Below are 22,862 nucleotides of genomic sequence, written 5' to 3' on the forward strand. Positions count from 1 at the left end.
TTTCCTGACTAATATGGGCCGAGAGTAGCAGCAAGGCCTGCTACAGAGTGAGTCAATGAAAATGTGCAAGTAAAACCCACACCCATGGGCCTGCTGACAGGCCAGCCGTAAACTGTTGTCAATATTATTTTACACTGTGCTCCTTTTACCCGCATGTTTCTTGGCATCGTTTGTGATTAATACCTTTTTATCTCTAATGAATGAACAATTACAACACAATTAGGCAGAGGGAATTGCATTACTCTCCTGATTAAAAGCCTGGGACCCAAAGGATCAAGTTTGAATTTTTCAATGTGGCTTCCCATCTGGACCCCAGGATCACCTGCCAGTCCCTGTCTCCTGCTGGATTCTGCTCCATGGAGTTCCCTGCCTAATACACCTGCCTACAGAACCCTCAGCATCCCTGAATTTTTCCTGTATCTACAAGTGTAGACACAACATGTTACTTTCTTCACCTGCAAATCATAGAAGGGTGTATAAGCTGATTTTCATGTACAAGTTTGTGTCCAATGCACATACTGCTTCCTCTAAGATGCCTCTATTAGAGGCCCTGAGACAGCAAGACAGTGATGCTTGATCTGTGTTCTGGGCTCACAGCACACCGGAAGCCAACAATTCTCAAAGGTGCGCCCTGGACCACCAACAGCTGCACCTGGGAATTCCTGAAAAGAAAATTATTCTGCTTAACCACAGGCTGTGAGTTAGGATTCTCTGGGCTTCCTGCAGTTCCTCCGTGGCAGCAGTTTGAACTACTTCCTTCCACCATGAACTTCCTGCCACCATAGAAGCAGTTTGAACTAATATAGTTATAGTGTAAAAGGAAGAAAAGTTCCCAACCAACCAAATACATCAGCAGGGACTTCAAAAGGGCGGGGTATGGCAAAGAGGGGAAGCTCTGCTAGAAGTTTCAGATAATATCTCATTCTTAACTTGTGTTTGGTGGAAACTAGCATCCTGTAAACTTAATAGATCCTGCAGGTTTTACCTGATAAATTGCAAGGATGTAAGGGTCTGACCAGACAGGTGGCTATTAAGGACACTAAAGAGGGAGGGAGAGATGTCTCAGCAGATAAAGGTGCTTGCTACTAATCCTGATGACCTGAATTTGATCTCCAAGACACAGATAGTGAAAGAAGAAAATTGACTTGCACAAGTTATCCTCTGAGTTTCACATTTATACCATGGCATGCATAAATAAATCAGGGTAAAATAATAATAATAATAATAGAACAAAAGACAGCCAAAGATAATTTTGTCTCTCCACATACAACAGCCTAACCATCCCCAGTAACCATATTCTAACCAAGCTGATCATTCTACAGAATCTATAATAGAGATGCATCTGTTGGAGAGAAAGAAAAACACAAAAACAAAACAAGAACATTAGAGGAGCTTACTGCCCTACTAGGATCTGTAAGGGGAAGGAAGAGCTGACAAGAAAACAATAATTCTAGGCTGAAAAAAGAACAATATAACAAACTGTTCTATGAGAGAAGACGTGCTCAGTTATTTCTCGTGAAAGGATGTTTGTCTACTCCTTGAGTCCTAGACCTCTTGGAACCCAAGGCCTATTTTTTGTGACATGCTCCTAATTACTACACACTCCAAATGACCCCCCACATTGCTTGTCTTATACATCAATAAGCACACATCCATCATCCCCACCAGAGAAACTGTTCCACACCTGTGGCATGTGCTTACCTGGTCCATGGGCTACAGAGGCCACATAATTCTAGTGAGCAGCCCCCCTTCAGCCATTGTGATGGTTGATATTACCAGGAAACATGATAGGATCTTAAGCCACCTTGGAGTCAAGTCACTGGGTGCCAAAGGTGAGATCACTGAGGCAGGAAAACACACCCTGAACTTGGGTAACATCTTTTTATTTTTATGGGATGGGGTCTAGGACTGAATGAAACGGGGAGGGGGGGGATGAGCTGAGTACCAGCACTCATTTCTCTCTGCTTCCTGGCTATACACAAAATGTGACCAGTTACTACAAATTCCCACCATCATGCCTTCCCCACCTCGATGGATGCCTTGTCTACCATGGTGTGAACTTTGAGCTAACATAAATCCTTCCTCCTTTAACTTTCATTTTTCAAGTATTTTTCATGAATAGAAAAATAAAATAAATAAAAAAGTAATTACTATACCACATACGGTGGTGCCCAATCCAAAAACTCTGAAGTTGTCACCATTGTCAGTCATAAACTATGAACTTCTGTCTCTCAGAAGATATGACTCAGTTGCTAAAAGCACCTGCTGCTCTTCTATAGGACCTGGTTTTGTTTTCCAGTACCAATGTTAGGTGGCTCATACCGCCTGTAACTACAGTTCCAGGGGGATCTGACACCCTTTTCTGGCCTCCATGGGCATCTACATATATGTGGTACACATACACACATATACTCAACATGCACACATGCATAAAATAAAAATGATTAAAAATTATGAGTTCTCATTCATTCAGTGTGTGCATTCAGTAGATAGATTTGTCAGGTATTATACAGTTAAAGCAGAGGAAAGGAATGCCTAAGAGAAGATCTAGGTCTTACATGTGGTGGGAATTGTCTGCTTAGAGAATCAGAGATACCTTAGGATACTCAGCATAGGTACCATATGAAATAAGCTGATGCATGATGTGGAGGGATAAAGGGATACACAGATTGAAGGATAGAAAGATGAAGAAATGGATGTACATCTATCCTCCAAGATGGTGTCATGATCCAAGTTGGCAAGCAATAGGGAGTTAAAGAGGTTGTTCTGGTTAGCTTTGTTGTCCTTTGCTTGTTTTGTTTTTGTCAACTTAACACAACCTGGAGTCATCTGGGGAGAGAGAGAATCAGCTAAAGAATACTCATATCAAGTTGACTCATGGACCTGTCTTCAGATAATAGTCTTGACTGATGATTGATGTGGAAGGACCAAGCCCACTGTGGGTGTTACCATCCCTAGATAGTTGTGTCTGGGCTGAATAGTAAAGCTGGCTGCACAAGAGTCAGAGAGTGAGCTGCGGACATTCCTCTATGATTTCACTTCAGTTCCTGTTTGAGTTCCTGCCCTGACTTCCTTCCATGATGGACTGTGATATAGAAGTGTAAGCTGAAATAAGCCCTTTCCTCCCCAAGTTGCTTTTTGGTCAAGGTGTTTTATCAAAGCCACCGAAAGCAAATGAGGACAGAGACTGAGCATGGAAGACATAGACCAAGAAGATTAAGCTGGGTCAGAGAAGATTCTTTTTATACTGGATAGTGAATAATGCAAAGATTCATAACTGATTAAAGTGCTGAGTATAAATACCTCTGAATGGTCAGCAGTAGGTGGGTCATTTTTATCAACTCCCCCTCCCTTACTGAGTCTTAATGGAAGAAGAGGGAAGACAGAACGTAAGAGTCTGTGGATGGATAGGGAAAAGAGCTATGAGACACTGTCATCTGGATGTGATGTGGCTATTGCATGTATCAACTCCCAGCAGCTGTGTTTACTTGTTCCAGACAGCCAACATCCCAGCATGGATAGGGGAGGGGCCCAAGACACACCCCAATCAGAGGAGCTATTGACAGCTGATGCCTGATGAGGGAAGTAGTCATCTCCTTTGGGGATGTGGCCACTGGTGGATTGCCCGTGCCTCAGTTAGTACATATGGCAGTACTAACTGCACTCAGGGGATTATTAATATAAAAGTGAAAGCATGAAGCTGGGAGGCTGAGGGTGTAGGGGCACTAGGGGGAGTTGAGAAGACGTGATGGGTGGATGTGATCCATTAACATATTTATATACTTATTTAAGTTTATATATTTATGGATGTATAGAACTTTCAAAGAATACAAAACATCGTTTTTTAAAGGAGGCTGAGAGGGAGCAGGGGGCTGCATTTTGCGGCTTATCTCTTGCCCTTCAGCCTTGCTCATTGCTGGTACTCGGTGAATAAACTGTTTATTGGATGATCTCTGTGCCCCCTTGCCCCAGTGAGTAACTGACAGAGGCAGAGAAGAGCCAATGTGCAACTTCATCAGAGCTCTCGGTTCTTTCTAACCTGAACTGTCCCTCAGTGCACAGGAGGTGGCGTGGGTGGGTCTGTGAAGAGATGAAAACAAGGGTGGTGGGTGTGCAGGGCAGTGGCAGTTTATCATGACTGGAGAATTCAGGAAGGAGCTGCAAAGGCAGCAAAGAAGAGGCTAGGCTCAGGCTTGCACTGTGGAGAAAGTGGACTTGGGAGTTTTAGTACTGAGTCAGGTGGATGAGAAGCTGGCTCAGCCAGTGAGTGCTTGCTGCTCAAGCCTAAGGCAGCACCACACAGGAGCAGTTTGCAGTGTGGTGCTATCTTGGTGGCTGAGAAGCACCTCAACAAATCCTCTACCTGTATATCCATCTGATCATTCCTTGCCCATAGGTATGTGTGTGAGTGTGTGTGTGTGTGTGTGTGTGTGTGTGTGTGTGTGTGTGTGTACTATGTATATATTTTATATGTGAATATCTATATATGTATGGATCCATCTATTTGTTTACCTGCCAATTTTCATACATTCTTTTTTCTTTCCTTTCTTTCTTTTTTCTTTCCTTCCTTCTTTCTATCAGCCAGTAGGTAGGGTTATTCTTAAATATATTTTAATCAAGGACTCATGTGGCCCAGGTTGGATTTGAACTCTTGATCCTCCTGAATTCTGGGATTATAGGTGCACACCACATGTCCAGCTCCAACCTGTATTCTTTCCATCATAATAGGAAATGTGCAGGGTGCAAATGCAAATTTTCTTCTCCTATTTGACCATGATAGTATAAATTGAGAGAAGACAAGACAGCCTCTGAGACACTTAAGTAGATTCCAAGTATTGTATTTCTGCTTTTAATCCTCCTTGTACAACACTGGCTTTTCCAATCAATCCCTAGAGTAAATCTCAAGGATTTGCCGGTTATGTATAAAACACAGCAGGAAGTATTTCAACTTGTGGAAGAGTAAACAGATACATTAACTGAAAGGAGGCAGGGGCAAGGGGAAAGTTTCCAAACAATTGACCACCATTCAAGTTGGTGACTTAACTTCCAAATGACAAATCAATGACACATAGGAACAAGTAGCTGGGAAGCTCTGAAATCTCTCCATCCAATGAAGAGATGGGAATGCTACAGAACACCTAACCATTATACACGCCATGCTCTGGAAGTGAATATAGTCACAGGTGGGATACATAGACTGAAAACTCCAAGAAAAGTTGCAGGTATGCCAGAGGCAGGAATGGAGAGACACCAAGAAGGGCTGTCTTGGAGGTTGGTGATTCTCAGTTGAGTCTGTGTGTGTGTGTGTGTGTGTGTGTGTGTGTGTGTGTGTGTTAAGGAAATTATGGAGAAAATAAAGGACCCCTGTAGTTTAAAACAATGGTTAGATGGTTACATACACACATAATAACACACACACACACACACACACACACACACACACACTTTCCAGAATCCTTCCTCAAGAAACTTCTTTCTATATATTATTTTCAAAACAGCAAAGAAGAGTATGAAAGAGACAAGACTGGGAAATGAAACCATAGACTCTAACAGCGTAAAGAGACGATGCTCTAGCCTCTAGCCTGGAGGGCAAGGAAATAAGAATTCATAGAACATCTGTATCGCAGCAAGTAATGGGTCCAGACAGAAGCCTCTTGAAAGAGGGACTCCAGTGTGCAACAGAAAAGTGCTCCAAACACAAACCCATTTATGCAGATGCTTGGGCCTGTCAGGCCACACAAGGAAAGCCTCTATTCATGCTGAGAAATGTTTCTTTGGCACTCTTTTGTAGAAGACAAAGAAACCTAGAGAGCCTCAGCTATGAGGATGAAGAGTAAACCCAACATTAGTTCATGTATAGCAGTCCTGTGATGATCCAACAGGCATGACATGGGGAAAGGAAGAAGCTGGATCTGGTATCACCTAAGATGGTAGGGATAGGAAATGGCTCCAATGGTAAAATGTTTGCCTCATAATGTTGAGGAATAACCTTTTTGTACACTGTGAAGATGTGTTGCTCTAATTGGCTTAATAAAGAGCTAAATGACCTAAAGCTAGGAAGGAAGAAGTTAGGCAGGACTTGCACAGAGAGAAAGAGCTCTGGGATGAAGATGGGTGAGGTGTCCAGGAGATATAGAGAAAAGCAAGAAGGGCATGCCTTACTAAGGAAAGGCACTGAGCAACATGGTAGAATGTAGATAAGAAATCTGGGTTAATTTAAGATGTAAGAGCTAGTTAGTAGCAAGCCTAAGCTATCAGCTGAGCATTTATAATAATAAATATCCATGTGGTTATTTGTGAGTTGGCTGGTGGGGAAAACAAATCTGCCTACATCATAATTGGAAGGACCTGAGCTTTATGAGTGTTAGAACCACATTGAAACCCTGGTGTGGCAGCTTGTGCTGGTAAGTAATCTCACAATGGTGAAACAAGAGGCAGAGATGGGAGGATACCTAGAAGCTCATTGGTCAGCTAGCCTAGTCTGCTTGGTTGAGTTCTAGATCAGTGAGAGATCCTGTCTTAAATTAAAAGTGGAAGGTGTTTGAGGAATGACAACTAAGGTCTTCCTGTGCCCTCTATACACAAATGTACAGAGATACCCCCTTACACACACAAAGATGATAAATTAATCAACTATGACCCACTCAACATTTAATGGTGTGTGTGTGTGTGTGTGTTTGTGTGTGTATGTGTGTATTGTGGAATGTGGTAAAACAGTGTTATACAGCAGTGCAACATATAGTAATATCACCATACTTTAACTACCATTGTGAATCACAAACCAATGGTGGTTCCATCAGATTATAAACAGAGCCTAGAAAGCCTTACTGCCTAGTGACATCATCGTCTCTATAATGTAGTAATGATAGGGAAAGGGGGTGGGGAAGTGGAGAGGGACACTTTTGTATTCCACAATAAAATGACACATTCCCTCTCCCACTTCAGATTGCAGGAAGGAATCTGAACATGCACATAGTCCGGTATGTGTATGCAGGCAACTGCTCTGAGTTAACTTTAAAGCCAGATGTAACCTCAATGACGGGGGCGGGCGGGGATCTCAGTCATTAGGAGTGTGGGAACCACCACTATAGAGAGATGATGATGGAGGAACAATGTAGGAGATGATAAGGAAATATTCACCAACTCCAATAATTTTGGCAACAGGGCTGGCCACCTTGCTGAGGGACAAAAATTTGTTATGACTAACTGCTTTTGTTTGGATTCCATATGTAATGGTTAGTTTTAATTGTTGACTTGATACAACCTAGGATTGCCTGGGAAGAAAGTCTCAATGAGGAATTGTCTGGATCAGGTTGGCCATTCAGTGGCAAGGGAGACTATCTAGATCCCATTAATTGATATGGGAAGACCCAGCCCACTCAGGAGGTACCATTTCCTGAGTTTGGGTCCTGAAACGTGGAAGACTAGGGAAAGTAAGCTGAGTGGTAGCATGTGTGTTCATTTATCTCTCTGCTTTTCACTATGGATGTAATTAAGTGCTTCAATTTTCTGCCTTGACTTCGTTGGACTGCAACCTGGAATTCTGACCTAAAATAAATGCTTTCTCCCTTAAGTTCCTGTGTGTCTGGATGTTTTATCACAACAACAGAAACAAACCTAAGACACCCTATAAAGCATGCTAGCTGACTATGGTAAGGGGAATGCTGATCCTCTGTCTTCCCAGCGTCCCAACTCTCTAAATGAAAAACAGTAAAGATTAATTATCTCTGCTAATTGTTGTCTGTAAAGACAGGTAACTGGGACCCCGGTGTTCTGATTATAATATGACCCGACTATTTCACTTTTGGGCCTATACTGAGAGGACTCCACACCTTACCATAGAGATATTTGCATCTCCATGAAATGGATGTTTTAATAACAACAGCAAAGGTTGAAATCAACCTAAATGTCTATCAATATATGAATAGATGTATATATAATGATATATATAATAAATGTTATATATGTATATATATGTGCGTATATATATTGAATACATCCAGCTCTAAAATGAAGAAAAATTAAGTCACAAAAATTTCAGGAAAATGGATGGATTTAAGATATAAAATGTTAAGCAAGGTCATACAATTTCAGAGAGAACAAAATAACACATGCTCTCCCTCATCTGTGGTAATCTAAGAATAAATGTGTGTATGTAAACAAGTTTCCATGTGGGAATAATGTAACAAATAGAAAAAGAACAGGAAAAGACTAAATACTAGGGGGATGAAGAAGGACTGAAAGCAAGCAATGGACATGAGTCATGAAAGAGGATATAAAACTTGCTGTTTTTCCTAGTTCTGATCCCGTCTTGGACTTTCTTCTGTTTGTGTAGTGTGTAAGTACATAGAGTACATCTGATAGCAAAAACATAAAATCCAGTGTGACGTTCCACAGCTTCTGTTCCAAATGGTTCCTCTGACGATAAGGAAGGTCTTTGAGTTATATAATCATTGGGTCTGGTTAAATTTTGGTGTGTGATGTTTTGACTTGCTACTTTTTGTAATAAGGTTTAAAGTAAAACAAATAAAAATAAACGTTTAAAAAGGGGAAAGGGTAGAATGTACTCTACTGTTGAGCCCCGAGAGAAACAGCTCCATGCTACAACCTCAGAACCATCATATGAAATCACACCGCACAGGGTAACGGGAAAGACTGATGAGGTAATGCATGTGGACACCCCTTGTAAATAATAAACCGTGAACTTGAACTAGAAAGGAAATGATTAGCAGCAAGGCGTGATTATCTATATGGATCTGACAACAATACCATTTTGCCACCTGCTGCCTAGACATTTCTGTAACGGCATGGCTTTGCTAAGACGTGAACTTTGCATGCTGGTGTTTGCCCAGCTGTAAAATGAGATATCTCCAGGGATGGCAAACACAGCCAGCTCCTGTAGGTCCATGGAGATGTTTATCTTGGCAATGAGAGGTGGAGGGGGCAGGATCAGAGTCTTTGGAGAGGATGAGTAAACAGATGGCAGGTGGAGCAGCAAGGGCCGCCTCAAAGGACAGAGCAGCAGCTGGAATCAGCAGACATGCTATGGAGGTAGCTTTTGCCCAAGGCAACAATTATTTAAATAAAATACTAGTCACCACCAATTGTGGCTCTGCATACATACCTGTAATCCCAGCTACTAAGGAGGCTGAGGTAAGAAGATCATGGATTCAAAGTTGCTTGGATTACTTACATAAAAAATAAAAATGATTGGAAAGTATCTTAGTGGAGGTTATCTGCTCAGAATCCCCTAGTGAGGGGCTAGGGGTGGCTCAGTGGTAGAGCTCCTGCCTAGAATCCCCCAGTGAGGGGATAGGGTGTAGCCCAGTGGTAGAGCACCTGCCTATAATCCCTCAATGAGGGGCTAGGGTATGGCTCAGTGGTAGAGTGCTTGCCTGGAACCAGTGATGGCCTGGACCTCACTATTAAGGTAGAGTGACTGCCAGTGTGCCTCAGTGATCTACCTGTCTCTACTTTCCCAGCATTGCTATTTACAAGTGTGCCACCATGTCCAACGCTTTTATGTGTTCCAAGGTTTCATGTTTGTGAAGCAACACTTTACTGAGCTATCTTCTCAGTCTCCAGAAGTTCATTTTCAAATGTCATTCCAGAACATGCTCGTTTCAGACTCCTGGCCCTTCAAACTGAGGTCATCTCTGAATCCTACCTCCTAGGGCAAGAGGAGCTACCAATTTTGGAAGTCTTCTTGGCCACTCTTTGTATCTAATCTGTATTTACTATTCTGAGCTGGCCTCAACTGAGTCTCAAAAGCCTTCCTAATCAACTGAGCCCGCCTTCATTCTACATTTCATTCCTTCATTCCTGGACTCACTGCTCTACCACTAAGTTCATAAGCAATGAAGAAAGCCATACTTTGGTCCAGAATTCAGACTATGTCTTCTCATCTACATCCTTTCTTTGGCTTTGTTTTGGAAATAGGCTCTCACTATAGAGCCCAAGATGGCCCCAAACTCAAGAACCTCAGGTATAAGAAAGACAGATGTGTACCGCCATGCTTGGTGGTGCAGTGTGAATGTGTAATGTCCCCAACAGGCTCACTGTTGGTGGTATTTGGGGAGGTTGTAGAACCCGCAGGTACTGGAGACTCTCTGGAGGAAGTGGGCCATGGAGGACCAGACCTTGAGCTGTTATAACACTCAGCTTCCTAAATGCAGTTTAGAAAAAGAAAAATGACCCAGTCAGCCTCCTGTTCCTGCCACCATGCCTTCCCTGCTAGCTCCTGTGTCCCCTCACCATGATAGGATGAGCCCCTTAAAACGTAAGCCAAAAGAAACTCTCCTTCCCTTAAGCTGCTATGATCAGATATTTGATCAAAACAGAGACAAAAGTAGCTAAGTCACATCTGGTTTTTTACTTATATGTCTTAAGATCCTTGAAGACTAGGATCAAAAAGTAAAACATTTCTTCAGCCATGATCCCTAGCCCTGAGCATTATTCATCAGCCTATGAACTCTTTCCTCTGAACAAGACCATAGCCATCCCCATCAGACCATCTCTTCCCACTTGCAGATCATCAAGACCATGCCTGTGGACTGTTACTTGCCCCCAAAGAAAGAAGGAGGCCATTCCTATGTAATTCCTGTGTCCCAGTTGCCATGTGGCTTCTGAGTCTGAGAGATGTTAGTGTATATAAGCTGTGGGGAAGAAAACCGAGAGGGAGTTCTACCTATGTGAAGGTGAGGAAGGCAACGTCCACTCCGAGTGACAATCTTTGCAGTGCAGTTTCTTTGGGGTCAATGATGCTCCTGCCAGCATCCCCTCACCTATGCTTTGTAAGTAGTCCCAATATGCTCATTGGTTCCCTCTGGTTGATCTTTGGTGGAAATATACTTTCATCTGTCATTGGGGCCTTATAAGGAGTGGGTAGACATTGAAAAGGAGATTCTCAGATCCCTGATTGACTAGTCAGCATAAGAATTCCAGAGGTGGGAGCATGAGGACCTATTTTTAAAAAGCTCCCTGGATGCTAGGGCTGAACAGTCCTAACAGGAAGGCTCAGCCCTCCGGCATCTATTTAGTACAATATAGAACACCTGCACCACTCTTAGACAATTTGTTTTTTAATGATTGATAAATCAATCTAACAGTAACTCTTATTTCCCCCGGCCAGTCACACCTGCCTTGAAGCTGGTATTGCTGCTTACTCCAGCCCAGGTGCTGGAAGCAATGGAGAGCCCTCTCAGCCTGGGACCACTTTGAGTAGTATGACCAAAGCCATTGGGCAATTCACAGGAGATCATGCTGCTGCTAGCCTCACTGCATTCTGACTCCTGTTGTTCTCAGCAGGGCAGTGAGTGGATAGCAACCTGCTCACCACAGGGCTTCTGCTGCCACCCCAGAATCAGCCCTGTGACTCAGCAGCCACAACCCCAGGGTTGCCTTGGGACCAACATGTCACTCACTCTCAGAAGCCATTACAGCAAGGTCTGTGGCAGCTTTCTCTGTCTTGCATGCTAAGTCAAGGGTATCTGTTCCATATGGTGGTAAATAATTTACAACACAATTTACTTCCTGCTTATATAGCTGATTCCATACAAAGCTTCCATTTGCATATTTATTAATTTACAAAATTAATGCCATTTTCTTAGTCCCGTACAGGATGTGTGGCTGGTCCCTGTCTTTGAATTAATTTTAATCTAAGGTGGAAACATTTGTTAAGGGAGTTGGCTCAGGCCAAAGTAATCAAATTCGTGGTAATCAAATGCTGGTAGGGGGTGGGGGGAGAGAGAGCTAACATTTATTGAGTGCCTAACCATGCCAGGCTCCAAGAAAATTAATGGTGCAGAATGGAAGTCTCCAAAAACATCCCCTTAATGTAATTATTGTGGCTGTTTTACAAATAAGGAAATTGAAACTGGGAGAGAATAAGTAGTTGGACCTCATAAGAGAGCAGAATCACAGAAGCCTAGAAAAGTCAGGAAGCAGGCCTTCCCACTGCTCCAACTTCTTATTAGTCAAGGAAAGCTATTGCTACTTGTAATCAATCTGGAGGAGGAAGTACTTGAAATTCCAGATATTTTCTTTTTCACAGGTATTCTTGTTGACAGGGAAGAGTGGAAGATGCCTACTGAGAATTCTGCAATGCTTGATGTTAGTATTTGAGCAGACCCACCTAAGGGGGGAAAAAAAAAAAAAACACCTCCATCAAAATCTCCCAGTTAGGACTGAGGCAAAGTGCTTCCTGTGTAAGCATAAGAACCATTTGATTCTTCAAACTTACGTAAAACAGTTGGGTTGGTGGTATACACTTGTAATCTCAGTGCAAGGGATGTGGGTGAACAAACTAGACGATCCTTGAGGTTCAATGGCCAGCCAGCCTAGCCTACTTGATGAGTCCCAGGCCAATGAGAGACCCTATCTCCAAAAATAATGTGATGGAGTAATGACACCTGAGGTTGTTCTTTGACCTCCACAAGCCAGCATACATACTTTCATGCACATCTACACACTCATGAATATGTACACATATATGTAGCACTAAGAATGGCCCCCATGGGCTCATTTATTTGAATGTTTGGTCATCAGAGAGTAGTACTACCTGAGAGGAATTAGGAGATAATAGTCTTGTTGGAGAAGATGTATCTTGTTAGAGGAAGTGTATTACTTCAGGTGGGCTTGGGGTTTCAAAATGCCAAGCCAGGCCCAGTGGCTCTCTCTTCCTGCTGTCTGTTGATCTGGATCTGTCTCTCTCTGTCTCTCAGTTCTACAGCACATGTCTGCACTACATGCCACCAGGATGATAACGTACTTAACTTCTTAAACTGTAAGCCAGCCCCAATTAAATGAGTCCTTTTGTAAGAGTTGCTGTGGTCATGTTGTCTTTTGACAGCAATAGAACACTGACTAACACAGGCAAAAAATATTGCACATTTATCCCTTAAAGAGTGGCTTTACCATCCAAGAGACAATGGCATGGTTAGCCTCAGCCACCAATGTCCTTTCTGCCTTTAGGTTACATCTCTCTATAAAACTTGCCCCTTCTGTCTTTGTGACAAAATGCCCAAGACAACTTAGGGAAAAAAAGGTATTTTTCAGTTCCTGGCTTCAGAGTTTTCATGGTCAGTTGGTTCTGTTTCTTTTGAGTATGAGGCAGAAACATCATGGCAGGAGCACATGATAAAGGAAGCTACTTAGCTCCACAGCAGCAGGAAACAAAGGCAAAGACAGGAAAAGGCTAGGGTATGCCACCTGCCTTGGTTAACTTCCATTACCAACTTGATACTACCCCCCCCCCGTCATCTAAGAGGAGAAGCTTCAATTGAGGAATTTCCTAGAACATACTGGCCTGTGGGGATATCTGTGGAAGACTGTCTTGATGATTAATTGAGGTAGGAGGGCCCTGACCACTGTAGGTGACACCATTCCCTAGGCAGATGGCCCTGGGCTGTCTAAGGAAACTTAGCCAAGCAGTGGTTTCTGCTTGAGTTCCTGCCCTGCTCTTCTTCAATGAGGGACTGTAACCAATAAGCTAAAACAAACCTCTTTCTCCCTGAAGTTGCTTTCTGTCAGAGTTTAATCACAGAAACCAGATGAAACTAGAACAACCTCACTGACCTAACTAATTTCTTCCACCGCCTCTCAACGATACCACAGACCGAAAACCAAACCTTCAACACCCAGGCTTTTGGGAAACAGCCCAGATGAAATCATAGCATCACTCCCACCACATACTCTCTTACTCCTCCCTTTCTGAGTGCAGTTTTCACATTATCCTTTCTTGTCTCCTCTTCTCTACCCTCATAAGCTAAAATCTGCATTTCTAACCACTGCTGGATAGAACCCTGAGCCTCTGACCCAGCTGTTTTCCAAGCATCTGTACACAAACCGGTTGCAGCAATGGAGGCTGGAGAGCGGGTTCAGCAGTTAAGAGCCGCTTCTACTCCCAGCACCAATGTCAGGTGGTTCACAAGCATGTGCAGGTCCAGTCTTGACTCCCTCTTCTTGCATCTGTGGATTCCTACACTCAAGTCTACAAACATACAGAGACATACACATAACTTTTGGCCATGGGGATGGGGAGGAGGCATCATTGCAAACACAGAAAACCCAAATTTTCATACCTTCTTTCTCCCTCCCCTGAGAACCTAATTTACCTTTTATTCTGCCTATGATAGATGGTAGCCATTTACGCACTCCCCTTACAGATACAGACTTTTGTCACTTTGATCCCCCAACATACTGTCAGTATCTTCCAAAATGCCTCTCTTACTTATTATTATTACCACCACCATCATCATCATTATTATCATTATTATTATTGCAGTGCTAGAGATCAAATACAAGGACTTGTGCATGGTAGGCAAGCAATCTATTGCTTAAATATTCCTCCATCTCCTCACAGGGGGATTCTAGGCAGGTGCTCTACCAATGAGCCACACACCCAGCCCCTCACTGGGAGATTCCAAGCAGGTACTCTACCACTGAGCCACACCCCCAGCCCCTCACTAAGTGATGCTAGGCAAGTGCTTTACCACTGAGCCATGCTCCCAGACCTTTAATTTCTATTTGGAACCTTTACTCTGAAATGTCAGCCTAGCCATCAGATAAACCATGTCACATATTTTACATATCAGAAAGCTGTTTTAGCCCAAAGTGAACAAAGTCTGAGCCTGGATGGATATCTGGACTCTGTTTATTGCTTGTTTGCTTTTAGAACTTCTTCTCTGCCTTTAAAGGCCTTCTCTACTTTGAGGATGAACCCACAGAAATTAAAATAAAGATGCTTTTATAGGAGGAGGGAATGATTCCCTGCAGGGTCTGGAGAAATTGGTTCAAACACCCCACCTAGGTTGCTGAGTGTCCTGTGGCTGTCATCCAGCTTTCTGAAGGGGAAATGGTGATGGGATGAGAAACACACTGACTTTCAAGCCTGAGAAAGTTGGTTTTAGCGCTCTAGCACCAAACACAATGAAATGAGCAAGAGCGCAGAAAGCAATGCTCTATAAGACTTTTATTTTGGTTTGGTTTGGTTTAGTCATTTGTTCATTGTTCGTTGTTTGTTGTTTGTTTTAAGATAGGGTCTTGTTATGTAGTCTGAATTGGCCCCTAGCTTGCAGCAATCCTCCTGCCTCTGTCACATCCATCAAAATGTAGTGTTTAATTGAGAAAAAGCCTTCAGAAAACCAGGTTTGACCCTCCCCCATGACATTCATCTCTTTAATTATCTGACCCTTTCACCCAGAACACTGACTGAGGATCCTGTGGCTTTGGAGCTCAGCTCCCAATATGAGGAAGTCTTGGGCTCCCCCTGGAGGCCAACAGTAAAGCTGAGGAGAGAAACTCCAAGAGATTCTTAATTGGCTGAGGGAAGGAGCAGGAGTAGGGAACAAGGATGAGGATGAAGAAGAGGGATCACCTGGCCCAGGAGGTCCAGGACCTTCTCCTGCTGCAGATAGGAAGACATTGCAAAGATATGCAGGCAAAGCCAGATGGCACCTGTGAATCAAGTGTCTCCTCTTTGGCGGGAAGGGAAGGAAGGGGAAAGAAAGGAAAGTGAGAGAGGGAGCTGTGCTCTCCTGGATGTTTGCCTTTTGCTGCTGTGTGCATGGTGTTTTTAACCCATAAATCACATTAAAATTCTTGCTGTTTTTAATCCCTTCAATAAACTCTAAGGCATATTCTGTACTTGAGAAAAATCAAAAGCTCAAATTCATGTTAAAAACAGGATGGAGCCACTGAAGAGATAGCTCAGTTTGTAAACATAAGGAGCTGAGTTTGATTCCCCAGAACCCATGTAAAAAGTCAAGTGTGGGTACCATGTGATGTAATCCCAGTGCTGGGGAGGCAGAGACAGGTGGACCCTGGGGCTTACTGGCCAGCCAGCATAGCCTACATGGCAAGTTCCAGGCCAATGAGAAATCTGGCTCACAAAATAAGGTGGACAGTGTCTGAAGAGCTACATCCAAGTCCAAAGCCATCCTCCACACCTGTTTACACACAGAAACACATATACACGCAAAAAAATATTGGTGATATTTGAGCTGGGCATAATGTTTCATGCCTGTAATCCCAGCACTTGGGAGACTAACACAAATCAACAGTCTTAAGCCAGCCTAGCCTATCTATGAAGCTTCAATCTGTTTGGAACACATAGTGAGACCCTATCACAAAATAACCAAGGACTAGGCATGTAGCTCAGTGGTATAGTAAATACCCTAAGCCTTGGATTCAGTCCTAGCACTAAGAAAAGATAGGTGTAATTATTAATGAAATCTTTATTTTGACCCCTCTTTGCCCTTGTGATCTCTGGGGAAGTAGTCAAATAAGACACATGGACCAGCATATAGAAGATGAGTGTTTAGGGCTGGGCAGATGATTCAGTAAATCAAGCACTTTCTATGGATTTTTACCAGTAACTCTCTTTGTCATGGGATGCAGGGATGCTGAGCTCTTATCCAAAGGCACAGCCAGCAAGTCAGCAGAGATGAATTTGAGTAGAACAGATGGCCTAAAGCAGGCTCAGCGCCTAGTGTCTTTAAAGAGCTTTGAATCGTAATGCAAAAGTAACCAGACAGTATGTAAATAAGTGGGCATGACAAGTGGGCATTGCTCCTTCCAACACACTTCGTTTATAAAAACCAGTAGTCACTGGGCTTGGTGACACATACAAGAGGAGTTTGAGTTCCAATCCAGCAGGCTCTAGACTTGTTCTCAAAAACCAAAGGCTGGAGGATATAACTCGGTGATAGAATGCTTAATTAACACAAGAGCTTATGTTCAATTTTCATCCATCCTGCCTTAAAATGAATGAAAAAATGAAGGGCGAAAGAATGAAAGGAGGAATGAATAGGTAAATAAACCAGTCAATGGTGGCCTATGCCTGTAATCCCACCACTTGGGAGACTGAGGCAGGAGGCTAAGCTAAAGGTCATTGCTAGAAAGATGGCTCAGTGGTTAAGGGTACTCGCCGCTACCCTAGAGGATTAGCAAGCATATCAGGTGCTCCTTGGGATAGCTCACACAAGCATATCCAGACACAGACACACATGTATGCACATAATTAATCAAAGATAAAGTAAATCTTCATTTGTTTTAAACTCAAGTCATTGTCAGCTACATAGTAAGTTTGAAGTCAACCAGGACTACATGAGACCCTGTCTCAAAAACAAATGAACAAATAAAACACAAAACAGTGCAATCAATGTGTCTGCAAGCTACGGTTCTGTGAAGAGTGTGAGGAAGGACAGAAAAGAGACACCCCAGACAGGCAGAGAAAGGGGGTTCCTGAGCCGCTCTTGCCCACTCCAGCCCTTGATGGCTCTTCAGAGCACCTTGTTCCTGCCATGCAGCATCATTAGGCTCCGATTCTATCACCATGAACAGCGACTTTAATGCTGTGGTCAGGGCTGTCAGCTGTGGACCTGGACTCTGCTCACCCTGAGTCCACTCATTGTAGTGTCTCCCGCCATATGTCTGGCCACCCTGCTCATTAATCACACCCCTGAAAAGTCTCTTAATTACATTATGTTCACAATCCATAAAACATAATTAAAATATGTAAATCCATTATACTCTTTAATGAGCACATTGAGAGCTCAAAATTTTAAATTAGATATAAAATTGATGTGGACCCACTAGTATTGACTACTCATGATCATAAATCACTCTCAATTTGGACTGCCATCAGGGCCCAGCTCCCATTGGATGTGGCTTTTTTTTTCCTCTAGCATTTTTTAAAAGCTATTTTAGATGACGTATGATCTTTAAGGATAGCAATTACTGGCTCACTTAATCAACAACACCAATATCCACAGTGATAATGTCCTCACTCTGCATGTGTCTTACAGAGGACTTGCAGAAAATGTGGTCTTGTGTCTGTGGCACCCTGAATATTTTTCCATCTCAGTATGGATATGCCACTGGCTCATTCTCCTTTCTTTCTTTCCTTCTTCCTTCCTTTCTTTCTTTCTTCCTTTCTTTCTTTCGAAAGGTCTCATTATGGACCTGTGATGTTTAATCTTGGGTCGACTTGATAAGATTAATAGTCACCTAAGAGACAAACCTCTGGCTGGTTGTAAGAAATTGGGGCGAGAAGAGGCCTACCCTGATTGTAAGCTGCACTGTTTCATGGGCTGAGGTCCTGAACAGAATAAGAAGGCAAAACTGATCTGAGCACTAGTGTTCTCGCTCAGCTTCCTGACTATGGCTACAACACTGCAACATGACCATTTGCCTCACTCTCTTGCCACCATACATGCCCCCCATGATGGAATGTGAGGCCAAAAAGGAAAGAAAAGAAAAGGAAAAAACCGTGTTCCCTTAAGTAGCTTGTGGTTCACAGCAATGAGACAAGGACCTAATATGCTAAGCATGCAGCCGATTTTCAACAAACGTCTTTAAATATCTTGTTTTGTGTTTTTTAATAATGTGTGTAGACAAGGGAGATATGTGCACTTTAGTATAAGCACCCACGGAGACTGGAAGAGGACATTGGATTCCCTAGAGTTAGAGTAACATGTGGCTGTGCCACCCAGCCTAGGTGCTGGAAACTGAACTCAGGACCTCTGCAAGAGCAGTGTATATTCTTAACTGCTGTCTCATCTCTCCAGCCTTTGAACAAATATCTACAGGCTCAATGTACCTCATTGAGCTGCTTTTCCAAGCTATATTTTAAAAAATCCCACTCTGAGCTATCCATGCAAAACTGCCCCGACTGGTCCTTTTGGGAAATTTGTCCAACTACACAATCTTAAACTCATGCAACTTAAATGGGACAGACAGCCTTACCCATCTTGTGCATGGCAGAGCCAAGCTGAGATGTGCTTGTCTAAGTGACAGGAGGAGACAGCCTTTAATCTGCACATGATTTCTCCTCAAGAGCTCACTTTCCATCAAGGCAGATGGTTCATAGACCCATCCTGTGAGTGTTATGATACTTAATGCATAAGAAGAGACTGGGTGGGGAGAGAGGAGAGGTGAAGATGAGATGAAAGACAATTATCATTTGTTTATGTTCCTAATCCTGCTTGGAGCAGAAGTTGTCACAGCTTGAAAGTGGAGGGTGGGGCTGGGACACGGAGGAAGCCTGATAAACACAGATCAAATCCAGAGGATCAGGTGAGCTTAGCTAACAGCAGGAACGATGTTTGTTCTTGCAGGTGCAGGCATGCTTTCCACCAGTCTGTTTACTTACATATCAAAGCTTCTTTAACGTGGTCTCAACTTAGCATGAAAAGCTGCAGATAAAAACTTACAACAATGACTAGAGTTGTGGCTCAGTGATAGAGCACCTGCCTAGAATCCCCCAATGAGGGGTTGGGGTATAGCTCAGTGGTAGAGCTCCTGCCTAGAATCCCCCAGTGAGGTATGACTTAGTGATAGACCACCTGCCTAGAACTCCCCTACCTCACTCCCCCCAGAAGATGCTGGGGTGTGACAGCTATTGAGCACCTGTCTGGAATTCCCCAATGAGGATTTGAGGGTGTGGCTCAATGGTAGATCACCTAACTAAAACCCTCCAATGAGAGACTGGGAATGTGGCTCTGTAATAAAGGGGCTGCCTACCACACACAGAGCCTTAGGTTCCATATTCCAGAACCACACACACACACAAAAAATACTTAAACAGATATAATAAATGATGAATATATTTAATATGTAATTACCTTCTACAGGGTAAATCAATCACCAAAACAGACTAGTAACCTTTGAAACAGCACAGAGCCATATGAACAGTATAAACATAACAATACGAAATAAGTAAAATTAGCATAGACACAAGAATGATCGAAATTGTGGTTAAAAAAATAGAAAACAATGTACAATTGTATGTTTTTTCCAATATGGTTAGCCACTTGTTTAGTCTTTTCAGAAATATCCCTGATATACAAAGTTATATTTGATTATGCATGCCTATAATCTCAGTACTCCTGAGGCTGAAACAGAAAGACCACTGTAAGTTGGAGGCCAATCAAAATCATGATAATAAGCATGAACATATTCCTACATTATAGTTTTGAAAACAATACCTTGTAGAAATAAGAGTGGCAGAGGTAAAGAAGGTCTTACAGAAAAAGTGTCTATTACCGTATTGTTGTTAATGGAGCAAACTGTAATAATTTAAATGCTTCTATCTGTGAATCTGATCTGATTATATTATAATCCTGTAACAGAATATTTTGTCTTCTACACACTGCTTTGGTTTATATAGACAACTGAACAAAGTGTAAATTTTCTTCTAGTTTGCTTTGTTGTTTTAAGACAAGGCCACATGTAACCTAGGCTAGCCTCAGATTCACTAAACAGCTAAAGATGACCTTGAACTTCTGATCACCCTGCCTCCTCCCAATTGCTGGGATTGCAGGTATGCACCATCATGCCTAACTTTATGCAGTTCTGAGGTTAGAACCCAGGGCTTCATTTGTGCTGGGTGAGTAGCTTGCCAATAACCCACATCCTAGCCCTTGTAATTTTTTTAATGGTATTTATCGTGTGTGTGCATGTGTGAGTTGACACATCAGGAACACAGAGGACAACTGATTAAACTCAGTTCCCTCCTTCTTCATATGGATCCAGGGTTGAACTCAGGTCTTTAGGCTTGGCAGCAGGCACCTTTATCTGCTGAGCCATCTTGGTGGCACCCTTTAGATCTTGATATGCTAATTTCTTAAATCCAGCCCTCGGTGCTGTAAGAAACTGTTTTAAATGTGCGATTTGAAGAAATAGATGATGTGGGGCTGAGTGTCATCTTGGTCACCAGTTGTGTTGTCGTTACTCTCAATTATGATTCAAGATAATAGCAGCAACCATTCCCTGCTGAAGTTTGTGTGCTCTCCAAATCCACGTGTTGAAAACAACCTGTACAATTACATATTGATGAAAGTTGGAGATGGGGCTTTTGGAAGGTGATTAAGATTAGATGAGGTTATTAGCTGACCTCATGCAGTTGTGAGGATGGGATTCCTCTGATGACAGTAGTGATTTTCTAAGAACAGAGCACTGAGACAAAGCACGCTTCCCCTGTCTTGTCATATGGTGTCACAAGAAGACCCTTCCTAGATGCCATATACTTAAATTTCTTAGTTTCCAGAACTATGAACTGTGTGTGTGTGTGTGTGTCTGTGTGTGTGTGTGTGTGTGTGTGTGTGTGTGTGTGTGTGTGTGTGAAAGCATCTGAAAACCAGCTGAGATATTTGCTTTGCAGTTTGATTGTAAAAATGAAGTTAGTTGTTACCTCTGCCATTAGTGATGGTGTTTTGGTTGGGTCTGTAGCTAAGGAATGAGGGCCTGATAGATACGGCTTTAACTTGCAGGAGACAGACAGAAATAAATCTAGTAGCCGGACATGGTGGTACATTCCTGTAGTTCCAGCACTCAATCTACTCCTCTCAACACCTGCATTTATCACCTGCAGTTATTCTCAGGGAAGAATAACTATTTTCAAGGTTCAAGTATGCTGTTATGGGTCTGTGGAAATGGCTCAGTGGGAAAAGTGTTTTCTATGCAAGTAAAAGGACCTGAGTTCAAATCCTCCAAAATCCCTATAAAAAGACAGACATGGAGATGCTGGGAGGCAGCTATAGGAGGATGCCTGGGACTCAATGGCCAATATTTCCAGCCAATCAGCAAGCTTTGGGCTCAGTAAGAGACCCTCTCTCAAAAAGTAAGGTAGGGAAGACTTCCTTATATCAATCCCTGACTTCCACAGGTGTCCTCACAGGCAAGAGCACTCAAATACACACATACACACATATACCACACTCACGAAGGAGGTATGACAAGTGAGATGAGAATCCTGCTACCACAGTCAAGACCACATTCCAGGCTGCATTTAGCACAGCCATGTATTGCAGAAATAATAAAGAACAAAGCTATTGAGCTGGATTTGAGAGCTGGATCTGCTACTTGCATTTTTAGAGACTTGGAGAGAATGAGCTCATATGTTGAATTCTATTTACTCATCTACAAAAGGAGAACAGTGCTTGGCTCAAGAGGCTTATAGTGGAGGTTAAACGAGGTACTTTAAGTAAATGTGTTTGCTTTGAATATCACAAGGGTTCACAACACCATTAACTAGTACACACATATGCCTGCCAGGCAGTTTAATACCTTTGGTCTCTGGTATGTTAAGAGGCATCTTTCTATAGTGTGTTGAACTTCTAGGCTATTGTTGTTCAAATAACATTACCAACTTAAGTGACTTTATTAAAGAAAACAAGTTCACTTAGACAATCCAGAAAAATCTCTATGCTCAATTCACAAGCACAAAATAAGGGAATTTGGCAAGAAAACATCCTCATTTCTTTTCCCCATTAAAAACCTCAAAAGAGCTACATGGAACAATTTTAAAAGAAAAGGGAAAGGAATGCTAGTTCACATTTATGTGACCATGTGTAGTCACCTGTCATCTGTAAGATTCCATAAAAATATTTGCCAGTAGATCCATAAAAATACCTTTTGACTTTCTGTGTTATCAAGAGTTGTATGAGTGGGATGCTGTGCAACCCTAAGGACCTGAATTCAGATTTCCAAACCCCAAGGAAAGCTGGAGAAGTTAGCAAGCATCTTCGATCCCAAGCTTCTACGTAGGCATGGGAGCAGAGCCAGGATAATGCTCAGAAGCTCCCTAGACCAATCCAGTTTACACATAAGGTAGCCACAGGGACCCTGTCTCAAACCTCAAACAAAGAAGGATGTGAGAGCTCATGTGAGAGGTTATCTCTCACCTCCAGGTGTGCTAATAACACACACACACACACACACACACACACGCACACACACACACACGCACACACACTTATGAATACTGTATCTGTAAATAGAATGAGAGCTGCCACATTCTATTTGATCCTGAATAGGTGTGTCTTCTCCAGCAGTTCTCAACCTTCCGGATGCTGTGACCA

The sequence above is a fragment of the Phodopus roborovskii genome, unplaced genomic scaffold (assembly GCF_943737965.1).
Source record: "Phodopus roborovskii unplaced genomic scaffold, PHOROB, whole genome shotgun sequence".
Classification (NCBI taxonomy): Eukaryota; Metazoa; Chordata; class Mammalia; order Rodentia; family Cricetidae; genus Phodopus; species Phodopus roborovskii.